Raw genomic sequence first — 16,556 nt, forward strand, 5'->3', positions numbered from 1 at the left:
AAACCTCAATAAGATCCACCACACAAGAATGTGCTAGTTCAGCGCTGCGGCTGTCCGCGAGTGCGTGTCGCCAATAACCACACTGTCCTACACCCCTATCTCAGACCACTCTGGTGCTCAAGAGGTGTTGGAGTATCCATGGCCTTTAGGCATATCAGGCCGGTGTAGGGCGCCCGCAGGAGAGCCCGCTAGTGCAAAGTATACCCAGGACCCGCTAGCCCAGTGTCCGCCAAGACGCTCACACTCCATCAAACGCACAGCCATTCGCAGCAGCACAAGCATGCGTAAACAAAGGCAAACCTAGTACATCAGCTCGCACAGTACTGCTATGAGAGGATATCACAGATGATTGCTAAGTCCAAGACAGGGACCCCTGCATGTCCGCCCCAGTTCTCAAAACATAAGGAGGTCAGCTGTCTGTGGTGTTACCACTGGCATACTCGTGTCTTCTGACCGTACTGTGTAGGGGAATGACGAACCACTCCTTTCATGTTCGCTGCATGTCTGAGAGGCCGCTCGGACCACGCCTTGTGCCGCTCCCAGGGTCGCAACCGCCTCAAGAGCTTCTTGTCTCTCGAGCCGCATTTTCTCCGGGTTGGGCGCAGCTGGACCAGGGCCTGAGCCTCGGCGGCCACCCAGTTTCCTGCGCCTGCTTGATCTCTGTACCTGCCATTCACCCTCCTTCGGGCCTGTAGGTCTTGTACCATTCCACTGTCCCGTCTCCTCTAGCCAGTCCCAGACATCTGACGGTGTATCAAAGAAACGGGCCCCCTCTTTAGTAATCACGCGAAGGCGGGAGGGGAACAGCAAGGAGTACGGCAGTCCCAGTTCCCTCAGCTGCTTCTTCACTGCCAGATATGTGCTCCTCCGTCTTTGCACTGCCGCCATGTAGTCTGGAAAGAACATCCAAAATACAATAAATTCCCTCATGGCCTTAACATCCTTTCTCAAATGACATTGTTCATATACTTTAGAAAAAATCCCTTCAGATCACCACAGATACACTTGTTTTTTCAAAATATATTTTATATTTTATTGATTTTTTTGTATGCATCTCAAAATTACTTTTCTTCTATGTATTTTTACTATTTAATCCATTATTCTTTTTAGTCATATAAACGTTAAAAATTCAACTCATCATATACATATTTTACAGATCAAAAATACAAAAAAGTTTTTTTTATAAAAAAGAAAAACACCCTGATACCCACACACCTAGCACCATACATACATTACTCATCCATCCATCTACACACACTTCACTATACAGCCAGAACAATCTCTTTTTTCTGTAACTGAGGTAGCACAGATAGTATTAGTGAATTTCCACGCCAGGTCGACGCGCTTTCCGGTGGGCTTGTACCACCTTCCTCAGGACCAACAGAGAAAAGTTTGCCTCCTTATAGTGTGGACACAGGGTATCCTCTTGATACTGTCGAGGTGTGTAAAACTGTGTGGCGGTAGCTGATCTGCCACGGAATTTCAATGATACTCCAAAGGGCGAGGTAGATAGGAGCATTCAAATAACAAGCGTTGCTTTCAGTCTTGCTTTGATATTCAACGACACAGGCATAAATGAGGATTTCTTCTTTCAATTTTAAGATTCGTCCTCGTGAGTTTATTCCACCAGATTCTAATTTTTTAATCCAATTTGACAATATTATACAGACGACCAATTACTTCTTATCTGAGTCATCTCAATAATTCGCCATGCTCGTTACGCCGCAAAACGCTGTATTGCCTGGAAAGAACATCACCCGGCTGTTCCCCACAGCCAAGTCATCCAGCTGTCTGGTCTCGCGCAGCACCACGTCCCGGTCGCGGTAGTTGAGTAACTTAAAGAGAAACGGGCGAGGCCGGGCTCCAGGCCGGGGCTTTTCCGCCGGCACCCTGTGTGCTCTTTCTACTACAAAGTGGGAGGACAACACCCCTGGGGGCAGGAGCTCCTGTAGCCAGTTCTCGGTGTACCTCTCCGGGTCCTTCCCTTCTTCATCTTCTGGGAGCCCGACCACCCGAACATTATTGCGCCGGGAGCGCCCTTCCGCATCCTCTATGCGGTCCTCTAGCGTATGGACCCTGTCGATGATGTCTTGGAGCGCCGAAGCGTGATTTTGTACCACAGGCTGTAACTCCTGAAAAGACTGATGCTGCACGGCAACTGACTCTGCCAGTTTACGGTGATCCGCGTGGAGTAGGGTAAAGTCAGATGTGACCTTGTCAATCCAGGCTTCCAGGGATACCTTAGTTTGTTCCAGTGTGGTGCCTATACGCTCCACCGCCGCAAGGACAGAGTCCATCCTGGCTGCGAGGGCCGCCGCCGGTCCCACACCATCACCTTGTGGTCCGTGCAACGAGCCCAGCCCATCAGCCATCTGCTGTTTCTGCAGGGACTTATGCCTGAGCCTGCCCATCGCCAGCTGCTGCGCTGAAGGCATCCACGCCTGCCGGCAGCCACCAGTCACTCAGCGCCCAGCCCCCACCCGAGCCTTCGGGAAGCCGCCTCACCGGTCCAGTGCCACCAGCCTTAACGGGGGAGGTGCCTATCTAGGCTGGGCGCCAGCGTCCGCCAGGCCGCAACACCCAGCAGTCGGTGTTGGCCCCGTGGACTCCCCCGTCGGTCGCATGACTCACTCCGCGCCCTTCAGCAGGGGTGCACTGTCTTTCTCTCCAGATTCTCCTTCCCCAATGCCCCCTCTGCGAGCAGTTGCAGCTGCTGCACCGCGATGGCCCCAGCAGCAGAGGCCGCAGTAGCTCAGCAGGTAAGCATGTCTCACCCCTATAAGTCCTGGACTTTTGACACTTTCTCCTGGCGTGGCGTCCGGCATGCACCGAGTGTGGGCCTCCCAAGGAGCGGCGGCGACGAAAATGGCGCCAACGCCAACAACAAAATGGCTCTCAGGTCTCGGTGTGCCCGGCTGCAGGCACACAACCTTTTCCCAGCGGTCGTAGCCTGGGGGGTGCTGATTGTGGCCACTCAGCCGACCACGATCACCGCCCGGCACTGCAGTTTGCACAGTTCAATGTCCCTCCATCATGCCGGTCAGAATGATGCCTAGCCCCCCGCCTGGCCCAGGGCAAACGCTGCTAGTCGCTGCAGATCCCTGGCCGACCTCACCCCGCAGCCTCCACTGGCGCAGCCCCCAGTTACAGCCTCCCTTCTAAGGCTCCTCTCCCGCTTGTAACAGGCCGGACTACAGTCACTGGGCTCACCTCGCGTTATCAGTGCGAGAGCAGCACGGCCCGCAGCCCGCTCCGCTGCTTAACTTGTGCTCAAAGCCACTCCCTCTGCCTTTCACTCGCGCCTTACAGGCCTCAGTCCACCCCTCGGGTCTCCGGGCTCCACGACCACCGCCTAGGCTTCCCGAGGTGACAATTTCCACCGAGCCGCGGCACTTCCACGGGGGCTCCCCCTGTCCGCCCCGGGTCCCGCTCCTCACCGTATGGGAGTTGTGGCCGGCAGTCGCTCCAGTGGCACCAGCACAGGAATGTCTCCCTCCGCCCGGCAGCCACTTCTTGCACAGAGAGTTTTGGAGGCCGTACACAAGTCTCAGGCACCAAATGGAGGTGCCAGGCCCCGTCCTGCACCGGCCGCGGGAGCCGCCGTGCCCCCTGGCCGCTCAGTGCTTGATTCTAGCCACCTCGGCTGGCCGCTCCGCCGCTCACTCCTTTCCGCAGCGCTGATTCCTCCGCAAGACTCGCGGAAAGCCCGGGGCCCGGAGCAGTGCCCAGCCTCCCTCAGCCGCGATCGGTTGCTTCAGCGTCCGCCGGTACCTTTCGCGCCACTCCGCTGCGGGCCTCGCTGCTGCCTTCCACCGCCCGCCTCCTTCGCTGTGGCCCCAAATCGGGATCTGCTGGGCTCCAGGGGCTCCCCACTTCGTCCCCACACCAGCCTCACACCGTGCAAGTTCAGGAAACACCTCTTGCAGGGTAAATGCCAGGATATTAAGGGGTCTTGATGCGGAGCTCTACTCAGGCGCGTCCGCCATGTTGGCTGGCTAGCCACGCCCCCCTAGATTTAAGACCTTCCTTGAACAATTTCTAAACTAAATAGTAATGAAAATATCACAGAATGTGTTTTTGATTGATCTTGCTAATCACACATATCCATAATACATTTACAGAATAAAAGTACATTCCAGGAAATGTTCATGTGATGAAATAGCAATTCTTCACTTGTTACCTGTACAATGACCTATGTCTTCAAACTGAAATGAAAAAAGTCTGTGTGCTAGACGACATGATCCTTACAACACCCCCACTTAATAGGAAAGATACATTGAAAAAAACATTCATTATAATGTGCAACATAACATGCAAGTATTATAAACCAGGGTTTTAAGTGCAATAAAAACAAGCATTTACAATGCAACCGTTTCGCCTTTGGAGAAGTTAGAGCTATTGGCATTGTAAATGACAAAATTTGTATTTATGTGTTGGTTTTGAAAACAGATAAATAAATGGCATTGTCATTTACATTGCCAATAGTTTAATCTCTCGCAAATGTGAGAACTATTGTCTCCTACGGACGAGCTCAGCAGACAGCAATTACTACCACACACACACACACACACACACACACCCAGACCCAGCCCCACACACCCAGAGCCAGCCACAACCAGAGCCCCCCCCCACAAACACACATACACACACACACACACACACACACACACTGGAGCAGTCACACACACACACACACACACTGGAGCAGTCACACACACACACACACTGGAGCAGTCACACACACAGGAGCAGTCCCACACACACACACACACTGGAGCAGTCCCACACACACACACACACACACACACACACACACACTGGAGCAGTCACACACACACACACACTGGAGCAGTCACACACACACACACACACACACACACACACTGGAGCAGTCACACACACACACACACACACACACTCTGGAGCAGTCACATATACACACACACACACACTCTGGAGCAGTCACATACACACACACACTCTGGAGCAGTCACACACACACACACACACTCTGGAGCAGTCACACACACCCAGGAGCAGTCACACACACACACACACCCAGGAGCAGTCACACACACACCCAGGAGCAGTCACACACACACACACACACACACACACACACACACACAGGCGAAACCTAAAAACCTCCCGCCCATGCTCATTACTTGATAAACAGTACCCTCATCTCAACCATACCCGACATGGGTGACCAACGCCTATAACCACCAGCTATTCACAAGGTTTAGGTTACATTTTTAATACAATGAATCAGCTTCCCCAAGGGCTAGTCTGCTCATGGTTCACTAAGCCGCAGTGAGAGCAAAAAAGACAGCCCAGTGTCCACAATTTACCTGGCCAAGAAAGATTTGTAATAATTCTTAAAATATTTAAAATGTAACCAACTGAGGCCGGATAGGCTACACCTCCTGATGCTAAAGGGTGTTTGTGCTTGCCTATGTAAAGGAAGCTGTCTAAGCAGTGCAATTAAGCTCCTGGAAACCCCTCGAAGTGATAAGCGCGCTATAAAAATGCTGAATGATTGAAGCTCTGGGAGGCGTGGAATGTACTAACGTCGAACAACGTAAAATACAGTCTGCAGAAGCGCTTATAAAAGTAAATGTCCCTCTTCTACGCAGACCTATGGCGCACCTCATAAAACAAACTGTTAGATGTTTACTGAAGCGTCGGAAGACACATCTGTTGTTAGAAGACATACTTATATGCTGTGCAATTACACAAGCCACCAAAGTAAACATTTCTTGATTCAGCCAATACTGCTAGCACGAAACGTTGCCTCTGAGTCATGCCCCTACGAACAATAAATGAAAGTGCAACACCGGCTCGTAGAGAAACGGCAAGCAAGTGTGCTATGTGTGTGGGGGATTTTCACGCACAACCCTTGTTGCCGCCCCGACTGGGCTGAATGCTCATTGGCTAGCTACTGAATTAAATTATCTCCCGTGGCTATGAAAAGCAGCATTTTTCAAAGAAATGTGTGCGTGTGTTTTGAAAATTCGTTGAATCCATAGAGTGCTTCGCGCAGCAGATCAGCTGGTTTCCACACAGCAGAAGGCTTCCAGGCATCACTAACACCAGCAAAGTGCCTTTTCAGTATTCAATTTCGGGTAAAAACGAAGCTCAGAGTACTTAGAAACACAATAGGTTAGCCTCTGAAAATGGGAATCAAATGTGCTCAAAGCACGGGAAACTTGAGATCACGGAAGTCAAAGCACCCATCGGGAATTTAGCAGTCCCCGATTATTCATCCCCATTTGGTGTATTCCTAATAGACGTGCCTTCATCCCTCGCCTTCCATAACTTATTGGGTGTTCTAAAGTTGTGCTTGTTAGCAGCTGTTAAAAGGAAGCTATTTAATTAACAGATATGCTGCTGGTTTCAGAAATACATTTTATTTTCTTAGTGCTTCTTCTGTGTTCCTATTTTGATAAGAGTTGTCATTCTGCGCAGCATGGTTGATGTCAAATTGTAGTCCTTCCTCTATTTCTGCAAAATGTTCCGATTTTTTATTCTCAAGATCTAGTCTTCACTATCATTAGCAGACCGGACAGCTGCCATAGGGGCCTATATTTGCAAATGAGGCCAGTTTTGAATTTCAAAAGACCTGCTGGAAAGGTACTTTGCAAAGTACGGAAGGCTGCATGCATTTGTGCTTGCTTAAGGCAATGCTTGCAGTACTATCAGGGAAATCAACAGAAAAATCGTGTTCATCTTACCAGAAACAGGTACACACATGCTTAAAATAACAGGCCCACACAGACTTTCAGACCATACTTTCGGGTACTGCCAGATTGCCCCATAGGCCCGTGCGACCCTACCTGAACTCCACCATCTTTCTGGTAGATTTGCAGTTTACAAATAGGACATGTGTAGATACTGTGAACACTAAAGTGTTTCAAAGGAACGGCGAGATGCCGCACTGGGCCCTTCATTGTGAGCACTGAAAAAATTATATGAACCATTGGACAGGCTCTGCACTGTGAGTACTGAAGCATTTTTAAGCGACATTGCACGTGGGCACCTGAAGGTTTCATAGGAGTCTTGGAGATGGTACAGTCCAGTTTCGACTGCGATGTGAAGTGCTTCATACTTTAAAAAAAAAACGTAAGACAGGACAGGAGCCCTAAGTGTTTCTTAGATTTCTTGATAGGCCGCAGATACCCCTAAATTATGGGCATCGTGGAAGCGTCCTTGAGTCGTGAGCACTAAAGTGCTTGAAAGAGGTCGGTGACCCCTGCATTACGGACACTGTGGAAGTGCCCCAGCATTGTGAGCACTAGAGCGTATCATAGGACCAATGCGCCCGTCCAGGGGTCCTCACGTTGTAAATACTCAAGGAGCCATGGGACAAGTCATGAAGTGCCGCGTCGTAAGCAGTAGCCCGTAGTCTATGGATTTACAGCCGCCTCCATGAGTCCGAGCTCTGTTTATTCCAGCAAGTCCGAAAACGAGGCAACCAGGCGGTGGTGTCTTCAAGGCACTGGAAACGCCACACGGCGATGTCGCAACCCCTCCGGCTCGCGCTCATGGACTGGGCGGAATGAAAGCACCTATGCATCATCCATAAGAAAAATAAACAGCCGCACAATGCTGGCGCTGCCCGGCCATGATGCTCGTGGGGAATGTGCCCCCGGGGAGGGCTCCCGTCCCGACTCCGCAAACACAGACAGCAGGAAACAAAACACACCCAGGAGACAGGGCTGGGGAGCAGGCCCCGGGGGCAGCGTGAAACCAGAGGCGAGGAGGTCTCCTGAGCTCCGGGGAGGCATAGAGACTCAGAGGGGGTGAGGAGTCATAAATGGGGGCATGGAGGTGGGGAAAAAAAGAAAGAAAGAGAAAGAAGGATGTGAAGGCTTGGGTAAGAGTAATGGGAAAGGGACGAAGGGAGGGACTGAGCGGATATTAAGGAGGAAACATGGTATCTGGTGCTCGCGTAAAGCGCTCCATTACCTTCGGGTCGAGTTCGCTATATAAATCTGCAAAAAAAAGTGGAGAGTGGAGCATGAAGAGAAGGGGAAACATGAAAATGTCAACAGGATGAGGAGACCGAGCGCAGCGATTTGGGGTATGGAGCTGAAACAGAGCAATGGAAGGGGAGCGATCGATGGGTGAAAGGATGAACAAAGACAGAGGAGAGTGGAGAGTGATGTGGAGAAGAATTGAATGAAGTGATGGAAATGGCTGCCCCGAGCAGGAGGGGTGCGTGCGTGCGAATAAACGGCTGATGGACAGGGGCAGGTACTAAGAGGAGTGGGCCACGGGTGGGGCCAGGTATTGGGAGGGACACGAATCTTGATTCATTACCTCCTACTCTCCTTTCCACTTATCCCTTTCTTTGCCCCCGTCGCTTCCTAGGTCTCTCTCGCATTCGCTATTGCTGGTCGCTGCCCTGGGCACCGTTCGTTCGTTCCTCACGGCCCCATGCCAGAGCGCCCCACAACTCCTGTTGGCGGCGGCCCCGGAGCCGCAGCGCCGCCGGGTGAAGGGTCATAAATAACCCGGGGAGAGACTGACCCGCCGGAGCCCGGGGGAGCCGGAGACAGGGGGAGAGGAGGAGGGAGGTGAGTGGGCGGAGGAGGTGGGGTGGCTTAGCCGAGAAGCGAGAGAGGCACAGACACAGAAGAGAGGAGTGAAAAACAGTGCCTTTAATGGACAGGCACTGGGGCGTACCAAGTACACGAACGTCTTAAAATTTAAAAGGGACACTCTACCAGCACAACTACGCAGTGGTGCAAACCTTTTAATGGGAGAGCAGCAGCGCTTCTCGGGTGCAAACAAGTACTGTAAAACGATGAGTACCTGCACTTCTATATTTAAACTTCAAGCACTAGGGGAAATGGGCGCAAAGAAGGAAGATAAAATAGTAAACTAGAAAGACAAGTCAGGTCCCAGGCCGGCCAGCCAATTACAGTGTGGCCCGGGGAATGACGTCACGGGGAGTCCCGGGCCGGCAGCCAATCACAGCGCGGCCCGGGACAAAGGGGCGGGGCTTAAAAACACCAGAAACGCCCCCGAATCGCGTTTTCAAGAGAGAGCGCGATTGACAGCCTCTGTCTCCCAATGGCTAGTCTCCATTTATGGAGCTAGCCAATTGGAAACAGAGGCGGTCCAAACATCCCTACTGAAAACAAAAGTTTTCGATCTGGGAGGGGCTGTGCCCCTCGCCAGGTCGAAACCTAAAAAGGAAACCTTGTTTTTCTGATTACTGCAGTTGGGTGCAAGGAGAGAGAGAAAAATATGGAGACAAAGAAGTGTAACCAATCCAATGAAATCTTTCTTTCAATTTTTTTTAAAAAACAGTTACTTTCTTGCCCAGTGATGCAATCCGGTCATCTTTGTTTCTTTCTGCTGATGATGTAGACAGGAGCTCTTCACTGAATTCAAAGTTTGAACATTGGTTAGGTTGTGGGGACTGAACGAGCCATGAGATGGCTTGTGAAAACGGCAGAGCAGAACAGCAGCTGCTGGAATAGATATGACCTCTCAATTTTAATGGAACAGAGAAAGCACATAATTTTACAATGTTGGCGCAGCAAAGGAAGCGCGCATCCTTTTTTTTGAAACTTTTATTTAAAGTTAAAGGACACTGTGTCGTACACGTATAGCTAGGCACATTACATTTGATGTAAGAAATAGTAAAGGAGAGAATCCAGACGAGGTTGTAAAAAAAAAAAAAAAAAAAGAGGAATAAGTTTGCCTCACATATAATGAACATCACATTTTGAATACATGTTAAATAAGATAGCCCAGTTGGGTACAATAGGTTGAGTTGTATAAATCTAATGTTGTACTCTAATGCAAGTTTAACCGGTGGGGGTATGTATAGTTGTTGGTGTGTGTGTGCCGCCGCTGCTTCTAGTTCCTGGCTAGTGCTCTGTGTTTCACGTGCTCTCAAGTATTCTTTCAGAGGCTGCCATATATCGTTAGGCCTGGATGGGGGGGGGGGGGTTGTAGCTCCGCAAAGAGGTCTCTAGTAGTATCACAGTAAATCATCCTTTTTATCCACCTCTCTTACTGCCCCAAAGCAGGGCTATCTCCTTCTTTTGAAGAAAGCGCGCCATTGCTACAAATCTACGCGTAGGTTTAGGAACGCCAGTGACATGGCCTAGTAGTGCCCATTAATGGGGAAGGCATTCATTTCACACTGGTCATTTGCCACAGTTCAGTGAATATTCCATTCCAAATAAGCAGCAATCTTATCACATGTCCAAGTCATGTGCGCAAAGTTTGCAGCATGTGAGTGGCATTTAGGGCGGTGCGAGAAACTGTTAGGACATCAGCGCTGGGGTGGTATAATACCTTCACATTAATTTTAAATGTAATCGTTTATGCTTGTGGTTACAGGATACCAATTTCGTCTGAAGGCAGCATTCCATCCTAAGTTTATCTGTAAGCCTAACATAAGTATTTTATGTATAGAGCGTAACCTCTGAAATGCGTAGAGTTGTTTCCAAGCCGGGAATAAATACCGCTATTTCCAAAATTTGAGTCCACGGCATGCTGTTATTTGATAAATGTGATCAGTGTATAGAGAGATATATTCCTTTAATACCAGTACTGTTTGTCACGTGATGTCACGTGATATTCACCTGAATGGTATTAAAGAGGATTCACAAGCAGTGCTTTGCAGTCTCTAGTGATTATGGAATCTGCTGCTGCCCGTGAACAAGGAAGTTAATTCTGAAACGCGTTGGACATTTTGATTATTTGCGAGGGAACTTGCTGACCTTTTTTCAAGCTGAGCCTTCATTTTTAACCCGGTGAAGAGTGCACTAGTTTGGGCAACTGTGAAAAGGAATATATACGGCTGGTCCGGCCATCTAGTGCACCACCGCCGATCATACTGGGCGGGTCTGCGGCTTTGGGAGTGTGAAGCCATGCGGACTCCTGGGACGCTCTCATGTGGCATGGTGAAGGCGCTTTGTTTTCTCTACCGTATCAAGGGTATTAATTATATTTGGATGACATTAAGCAGCAATTCAGTGTGATTGTAGTATTTGGACTGCATTGACCAGTATTCACTGTTTGTCACATGATATTCACCTGAATGGTATTAAAGAGGATTCACAAGCAGTGCTTTGCAGTCTCTAGTTATTTTGGAATCTGCTGCTGCCCGTGAACAAGGAAGTTAATTCTGAAACGCGTTGGGCATTTTGATTATTTACGAGGGAACTTGCTGACCTTTCTCCATGCTGAGCCTTCATTTTTAACCCGGTGAGGAGTGTACTAGTTTGGGCAACTGTGAAAAGGAATGAATATATCTGTGTATATATATATATATATATATGTGTGTGTGTGTGTATTTATGTATGTATGTATGTATGTGTATATATATATATATATATATGTGTATATATATATATATATATATATATATATATATATATATATATATATATATATGTGTATATATATATATATATACCTATATATTTCAAAACAGGTTGCCCTAGGTGAAGAGGCTACTCAGAGTTTAACGCCTTTCAGCGAGGGCCCCAACAGACGCATCAAACAGCCTTCCATCGGCAAATGCAGCTCAACATGTTTCGGTCCACCGCCCTTGATCACCAGCCTCCAGAAATAAAGAACATGGCCGCATGGAGTTAGAACACCTGCATTTATTTAATCAAGTCCGCCTACATGGGCGTGTCTTTAAGCCTAACTCGGCTTCGGCAGCAGAGTGCCTTCTGGTACTTGCAGTTCAGCTCCAAAAATGTGTTACCCCAGTGGGTTGCGCCAAGTTCGTGATTCCATCATTAAAATCCCCAGTGGGTCCGGATTTAACTTACTTGGTCCATCGCACCCACTGGGGATTTTAATATCGGGATTTTGAACTATGGCACTATTGACAAACCCACGGAGGTAACAAAACTGGTTTGGACTTCATGTACCATGAGGCAATGCGATGTCGTTGCAGTGAGGGGTTACAAGATACGCCCATACTCTGGTGCAATAAAGCAGGTGTTCCAAATCAACATAGTTATCGTGTTTCTGCATTTCCTGAGGCTCATGAACAAGGGCGCTTGGCCTGAAACGTGTTGAGCAGCGCAGTGGATGTTTGTAAGCAGACTCGGCTGGGGCCCTCGTGGTTATGAGAAGGGAACTCTGGGCGGCCTCATCACCTTGGGCAACCTTTTTTAAGACTTATATATATTTTCACACACCACTCCTGGTAAATGCTTCTCCAAATCCGGGAAAGAAAAACCACAGCCGTGGCCACAATTTAGTGCTCAGCGTCATTTATTTGGCATGAGAAACACCCAACCCGTTTCGAAGTTTCCTCACTTCTTTTTCACAGGTGAGGTAACATTATAGCCATTCTTGTTTTAAAGGAACATTCCCTTATTACAAACGTGCACGTGATCATAAACATAAATGAAACACTTCCATTACATTCTTGTCAGTTAATTCAAATTCAATAAAGTTTGCAGTGTATTCTGTTATTGTTCTATGCAGACTTAAATTATAAATGCAAAATGTCCATAGTGTTTTTAAACCCCGAATGGCAAAATTAAACAAGCCGCGAATGGTACAACCTCTCTAATATCCATGCCGAACACACTGTCTCGTAAACGCGGCAACAACACCAATTCTGCCCCAGTGGGCTAGCCATTCTTTCAAGCACATTAAATATTCCTTCTCGGGCATCTGTAAATAGTCTACCTTCCAACCAATTCTGCCCCAGTGGCTGTTAAGGGCTCAAAGAAATCCCTCTGGTGCCTGCACCAGAGGGATTTCTAGAGCCATGTGCGCGGACTACCGGGAGCCGTCAGACGCAAATGAGCCCTTATAAGTCGGATGGCTCCCGGCCGTGTGACGCACCGAAGGTTTCATGCCCCTGGCAGTGGGTAGACTATTCAGTTGGGAGCTTTTCTTAAATACATAGTTCTTAATATAAATTATTAGTAGGTACAGCAGAGACCTCGATTCTTGCTCAGTGTGAATGAAATTAATACAATTTAAGTTTGGGATGAGCTCTCCCTCCCAACAGGCTAATTGTCACAGACACAAGAAGAGAGACATCCTAAGCTTTGTACGTAACAAACAAGTTACTTACCTTCTGTAACGCTGTTTCTGCTGGATGCAGTATCTGCCTGTGGAATCCTCACCTTTTGAATTACCCCAATGCACAGCATTCCACTGAAACTTTTCTCAACTCTCTTACGTCGACGAGGACGTCCCATTGGTACGACTCTGCATAATGTCATCGGAGCTATAAGAAGACCTCGTCGGCGTGCTAACGTCCGTTCCACCCATTTTTTCTGTGCCTTCGAGGCAAAACGGGTGAACCAACAACCTTCTCACAAGTATACAAAGCACAACCAAAACATGGAAATTGTACTACCCTAGACATTTCATAATTCCAATTTAAAGCCATGAATTGGGTAATAAATAACATAAAAAAAGAATCAATTAATTTTCGGTATAAGCAGACATGCAACGGGGAGGCGAGTAGGTCCGTGAGGAATCCACAGGCAGATACTGTATCCACCATAAAAAGCGTGATTGAAGGTAAGTAACTTGTTTTTCTGATGGCTACATCTGCCTGTGGATTCCTCACCTTTTGAACTGAATCCCCAAGCAGTCCCGCTCTCGGAGGAGGGTGCCTGCCTTCCAATACCAAAAAATCCTGCAACACAGAACAAGCTAAATGGCCGTTCCTCCTCACTTCCAAATCCAATCAATAGTGTTTTGTAAAAGTGTGGAGGGTGGCACAAGTTGCCGCTTTGCAGATGTAAACTACAGGGACATCTCTAGCCACAGCCAAAGAAAATGACTTTGCTCTAGTGGAATAAGCACAAAAGGCTTCAGGAGGCTCCTTCTTGGCCAAGGCACAGCAGATCTTGATACACAGGATTATTCACCTGGACAGCGTTCTATTGTGTACTGCCTTGCCCTTCATCTTGCTCGTATAACCAATGAAGAGTTGATTGTCCAACCTGAAGTCCTTGGTCCTGTCCAAGTAAAAGGGTGAACCTATTAAAAACGTAAGTAGTAGATTAAAATCCAACAGAGGCCTAATAAAGGGATTGGGAGGAACCCTATTTGGGAGACCATTAATGAATCTCACAGCTATGGGAGATGTAAACAACGAGGGATGATCTGGTAAACGGAGAAAAGCAGACAAGGCAAATAAGTAGTCCTTAACAGTTGCTACTGCACAACCTGTTTTCCAAGGAAAGATAAAAACTCAGAACATCAGATAAATGGGTGTTTAAAGGTTTAATTGATTTCTCTCCATACCATTTCACAAATGTAGCCCACCTACCAGAATAAACTGATTTGGTGGAGTGTCTTCTGGCGGATAAGATAACATCCACCACATCAGGTTGCCCTGTTCAATCTCCAGGCATGAAGGTGCAGGTTCTGGAGGTGGTGAGTGTAGAACCTGCCCCAGTGATTGCTAGACGAGGTCTGCCCTGAGAAGGAGACGGAGTGGAAGGTGTAATGAGAGGTAAAGGAGATCTGTGTACCACACCCATCGCGGCCAATCCAGGGCATCCAGGGTGATCAATATGACTTGAGCCTGGTCTTGGCAAATTTTCCTCAGAACTCGAGGAATAAAGGGTATGGGGAAATGCATAAAAAAAGCTGCTAACCCCAATCTAACTGAAACGCGTCCCCCCAATGCTCCCTGCGTCAGATACTGGAGATGCAGAATGACTGGCAGTGCACATTCTCGTGAGTAGCAAACCGGTTCAACGAAAGGAACCCATACATCCTGAAAATGTGAAGAAACACCTCCAGATGGGGACGCCACTCGTGATCGACCAAAAATTGCCGACTGAGACTATCCGCACGCACATTCAGCTCCCCGGCCAGATAATTTGTGATTACGTTAATCTGGTGGTCCTCCGTCCAGGACCAGAGTCATAGATCCTCTCTGCAGAGAAGATACGACCCTACTCCTCCCTGTTGGTTGGTGTACAACATCTTGGTAGTGTTGTCTGTTAAGACCTGAACCGTTGACCATGAAGAGAAGAAAGGAAGGCCTTGAGAGCCAAAAGTATCAGCAGCAATTCCAAAAGATTGATGTGAAACAATCTTTCCTCTGGAGACCAAAGACCCTTGACCTCCAGATCCCCCAGATGAGCTCCCCATCCTAGAGTGGAAGCATACGTTATTACTGTGGCCACCGGAGAAGGATGGTGAATCAACTTCCCGTGAGACAGGTTGCTTGGAACACCCCACTATAGCAAATCTTGCTGTAGAATCACTGGAGATTTTGTCCAATTCCTCAAACTCTGTTGAGTTGAAACCACTGCCTGCGGTGGCACCACTGGAGGGCCCTCATATACGTGCGTGCATGGTTGACCAACAGTTTGCAGGAAGCAAACAGACTGAGCAGCTGTAAGACCTTCAGGACAGGAACAGCTGCTCCATTCTAAAAATGAAGAATCATAGCGTGGATGTCTTGAATCCTTTATGGAGGTAGAAAGGCACAGCTCACAGTAGTGTCCAGTACTGCTCCTATGAACAGGTTGCACTGAGAGGGCACCAGGTGAGATTTGGGTATGTTTATCAAAAACCTCAAGCTGCACAATAGATGTTACCTGCAAATGATGCAGCACTATCTCTGGCGACTTTGCTCTGAGATGCCACTGCGACCCCTCTGCTGCCTCTTGGCATTGGTCATGAATGATTTGGCCTACCCTCTCCTTCAAGGCCTTCGGATTCATGTGTGGTCAATGTTGGCAATCTGACCTCCGCATTCTCTGCAGGGCTCAAATCCCGACTTCCTAGAAGTAGTCCTCTTCATCTGGTTATGATGTCACAACAACAGTATCAAACAAAACTCCCAGGAATGTAGAGTATGAGGAAAAAACATTACGAATCAATGGTGTGGAAAAAATGGAACTGACGTCCGCACGCCAACAAGGTCTTCTTATAGCTCCGATGATGTTACTCTAAGTTTTGTGCGGATCCGTGCCATTTTGACATCCTCTTCGACGTGGGAGAGCTGAGAATTTTCTGTGGAATGCTGCACATTGGGGTAATTCAAAAGGAGAAGACGCCACAGGCAGATGTATCCATCAGAATCTTTAGAGCACTGATGTTTGCAGAGTAGCTCCTGGGAGCTGAATAGAGTTTGAAAATTACACCGCTCCCACATGGGGAACCCTCTCGCCTCTTCAGTTCATAGAAGCAGTCACTTTGGACAAATCAGTGTTGCTTTAGTCAGTGGCACAACTAAAAAAGGTGGAGCCCAGCCTGTAGAATGTGATGAGGAGCCCCTGAGACTACTATTCCTCACATAAATGCATAAGCCTTAGGTTGGATAGCCCCATGAAGGGTGGGGAATCCCACTGTCCCACAGAGGTCTGGTACACAGAAGTTTCATTAAGTTTGTACGCCACAAAACTACTTTAGTGAAGGTTTGCTGTTTTATCAATTTTTAAATTTATTTTGATTTTGTATCCTTTCCATGATGCCTCTTCCTGTCTTGCCATCGATGTAAACGTTTTAGGCCCCGCTTCCTGTGATGCCATCAATAAAGCGAATACAAAATGTTATGGTTCTCACATATTAGAGCTTTA

General features: G+C 48.1%; 1 protein-coding gene across 1 annotated transcript in view; it reads left to right on the top strand.

The window, feature by feature from the left end:
- Nucleotides 1-16,556, top strand: part of FBXO43 (F-box protein 43) — a 422,048-nt gene that overhangs the window by 45,606 nt on the left and 359,886 nt on the right. The gene's annotated exons all lie outside the window — the stretch shown is intronic.

Source organism: Lissotriton helveticus, chromosome 4_1 (genome assembly GCF_964261635.1).
Source record: "Lissotriton helveticus chromosome 4_1, aLisHel1.1, whole genome shotgun sequence".
In the NCBI taxonomy this organism is placed as follows: domain Eukaryota; kingdom Metazoa; phylum Chordata; class Amphibia; order Caudata; family Salamandridae; genus Lissotriton; species Lissotriton helveticus.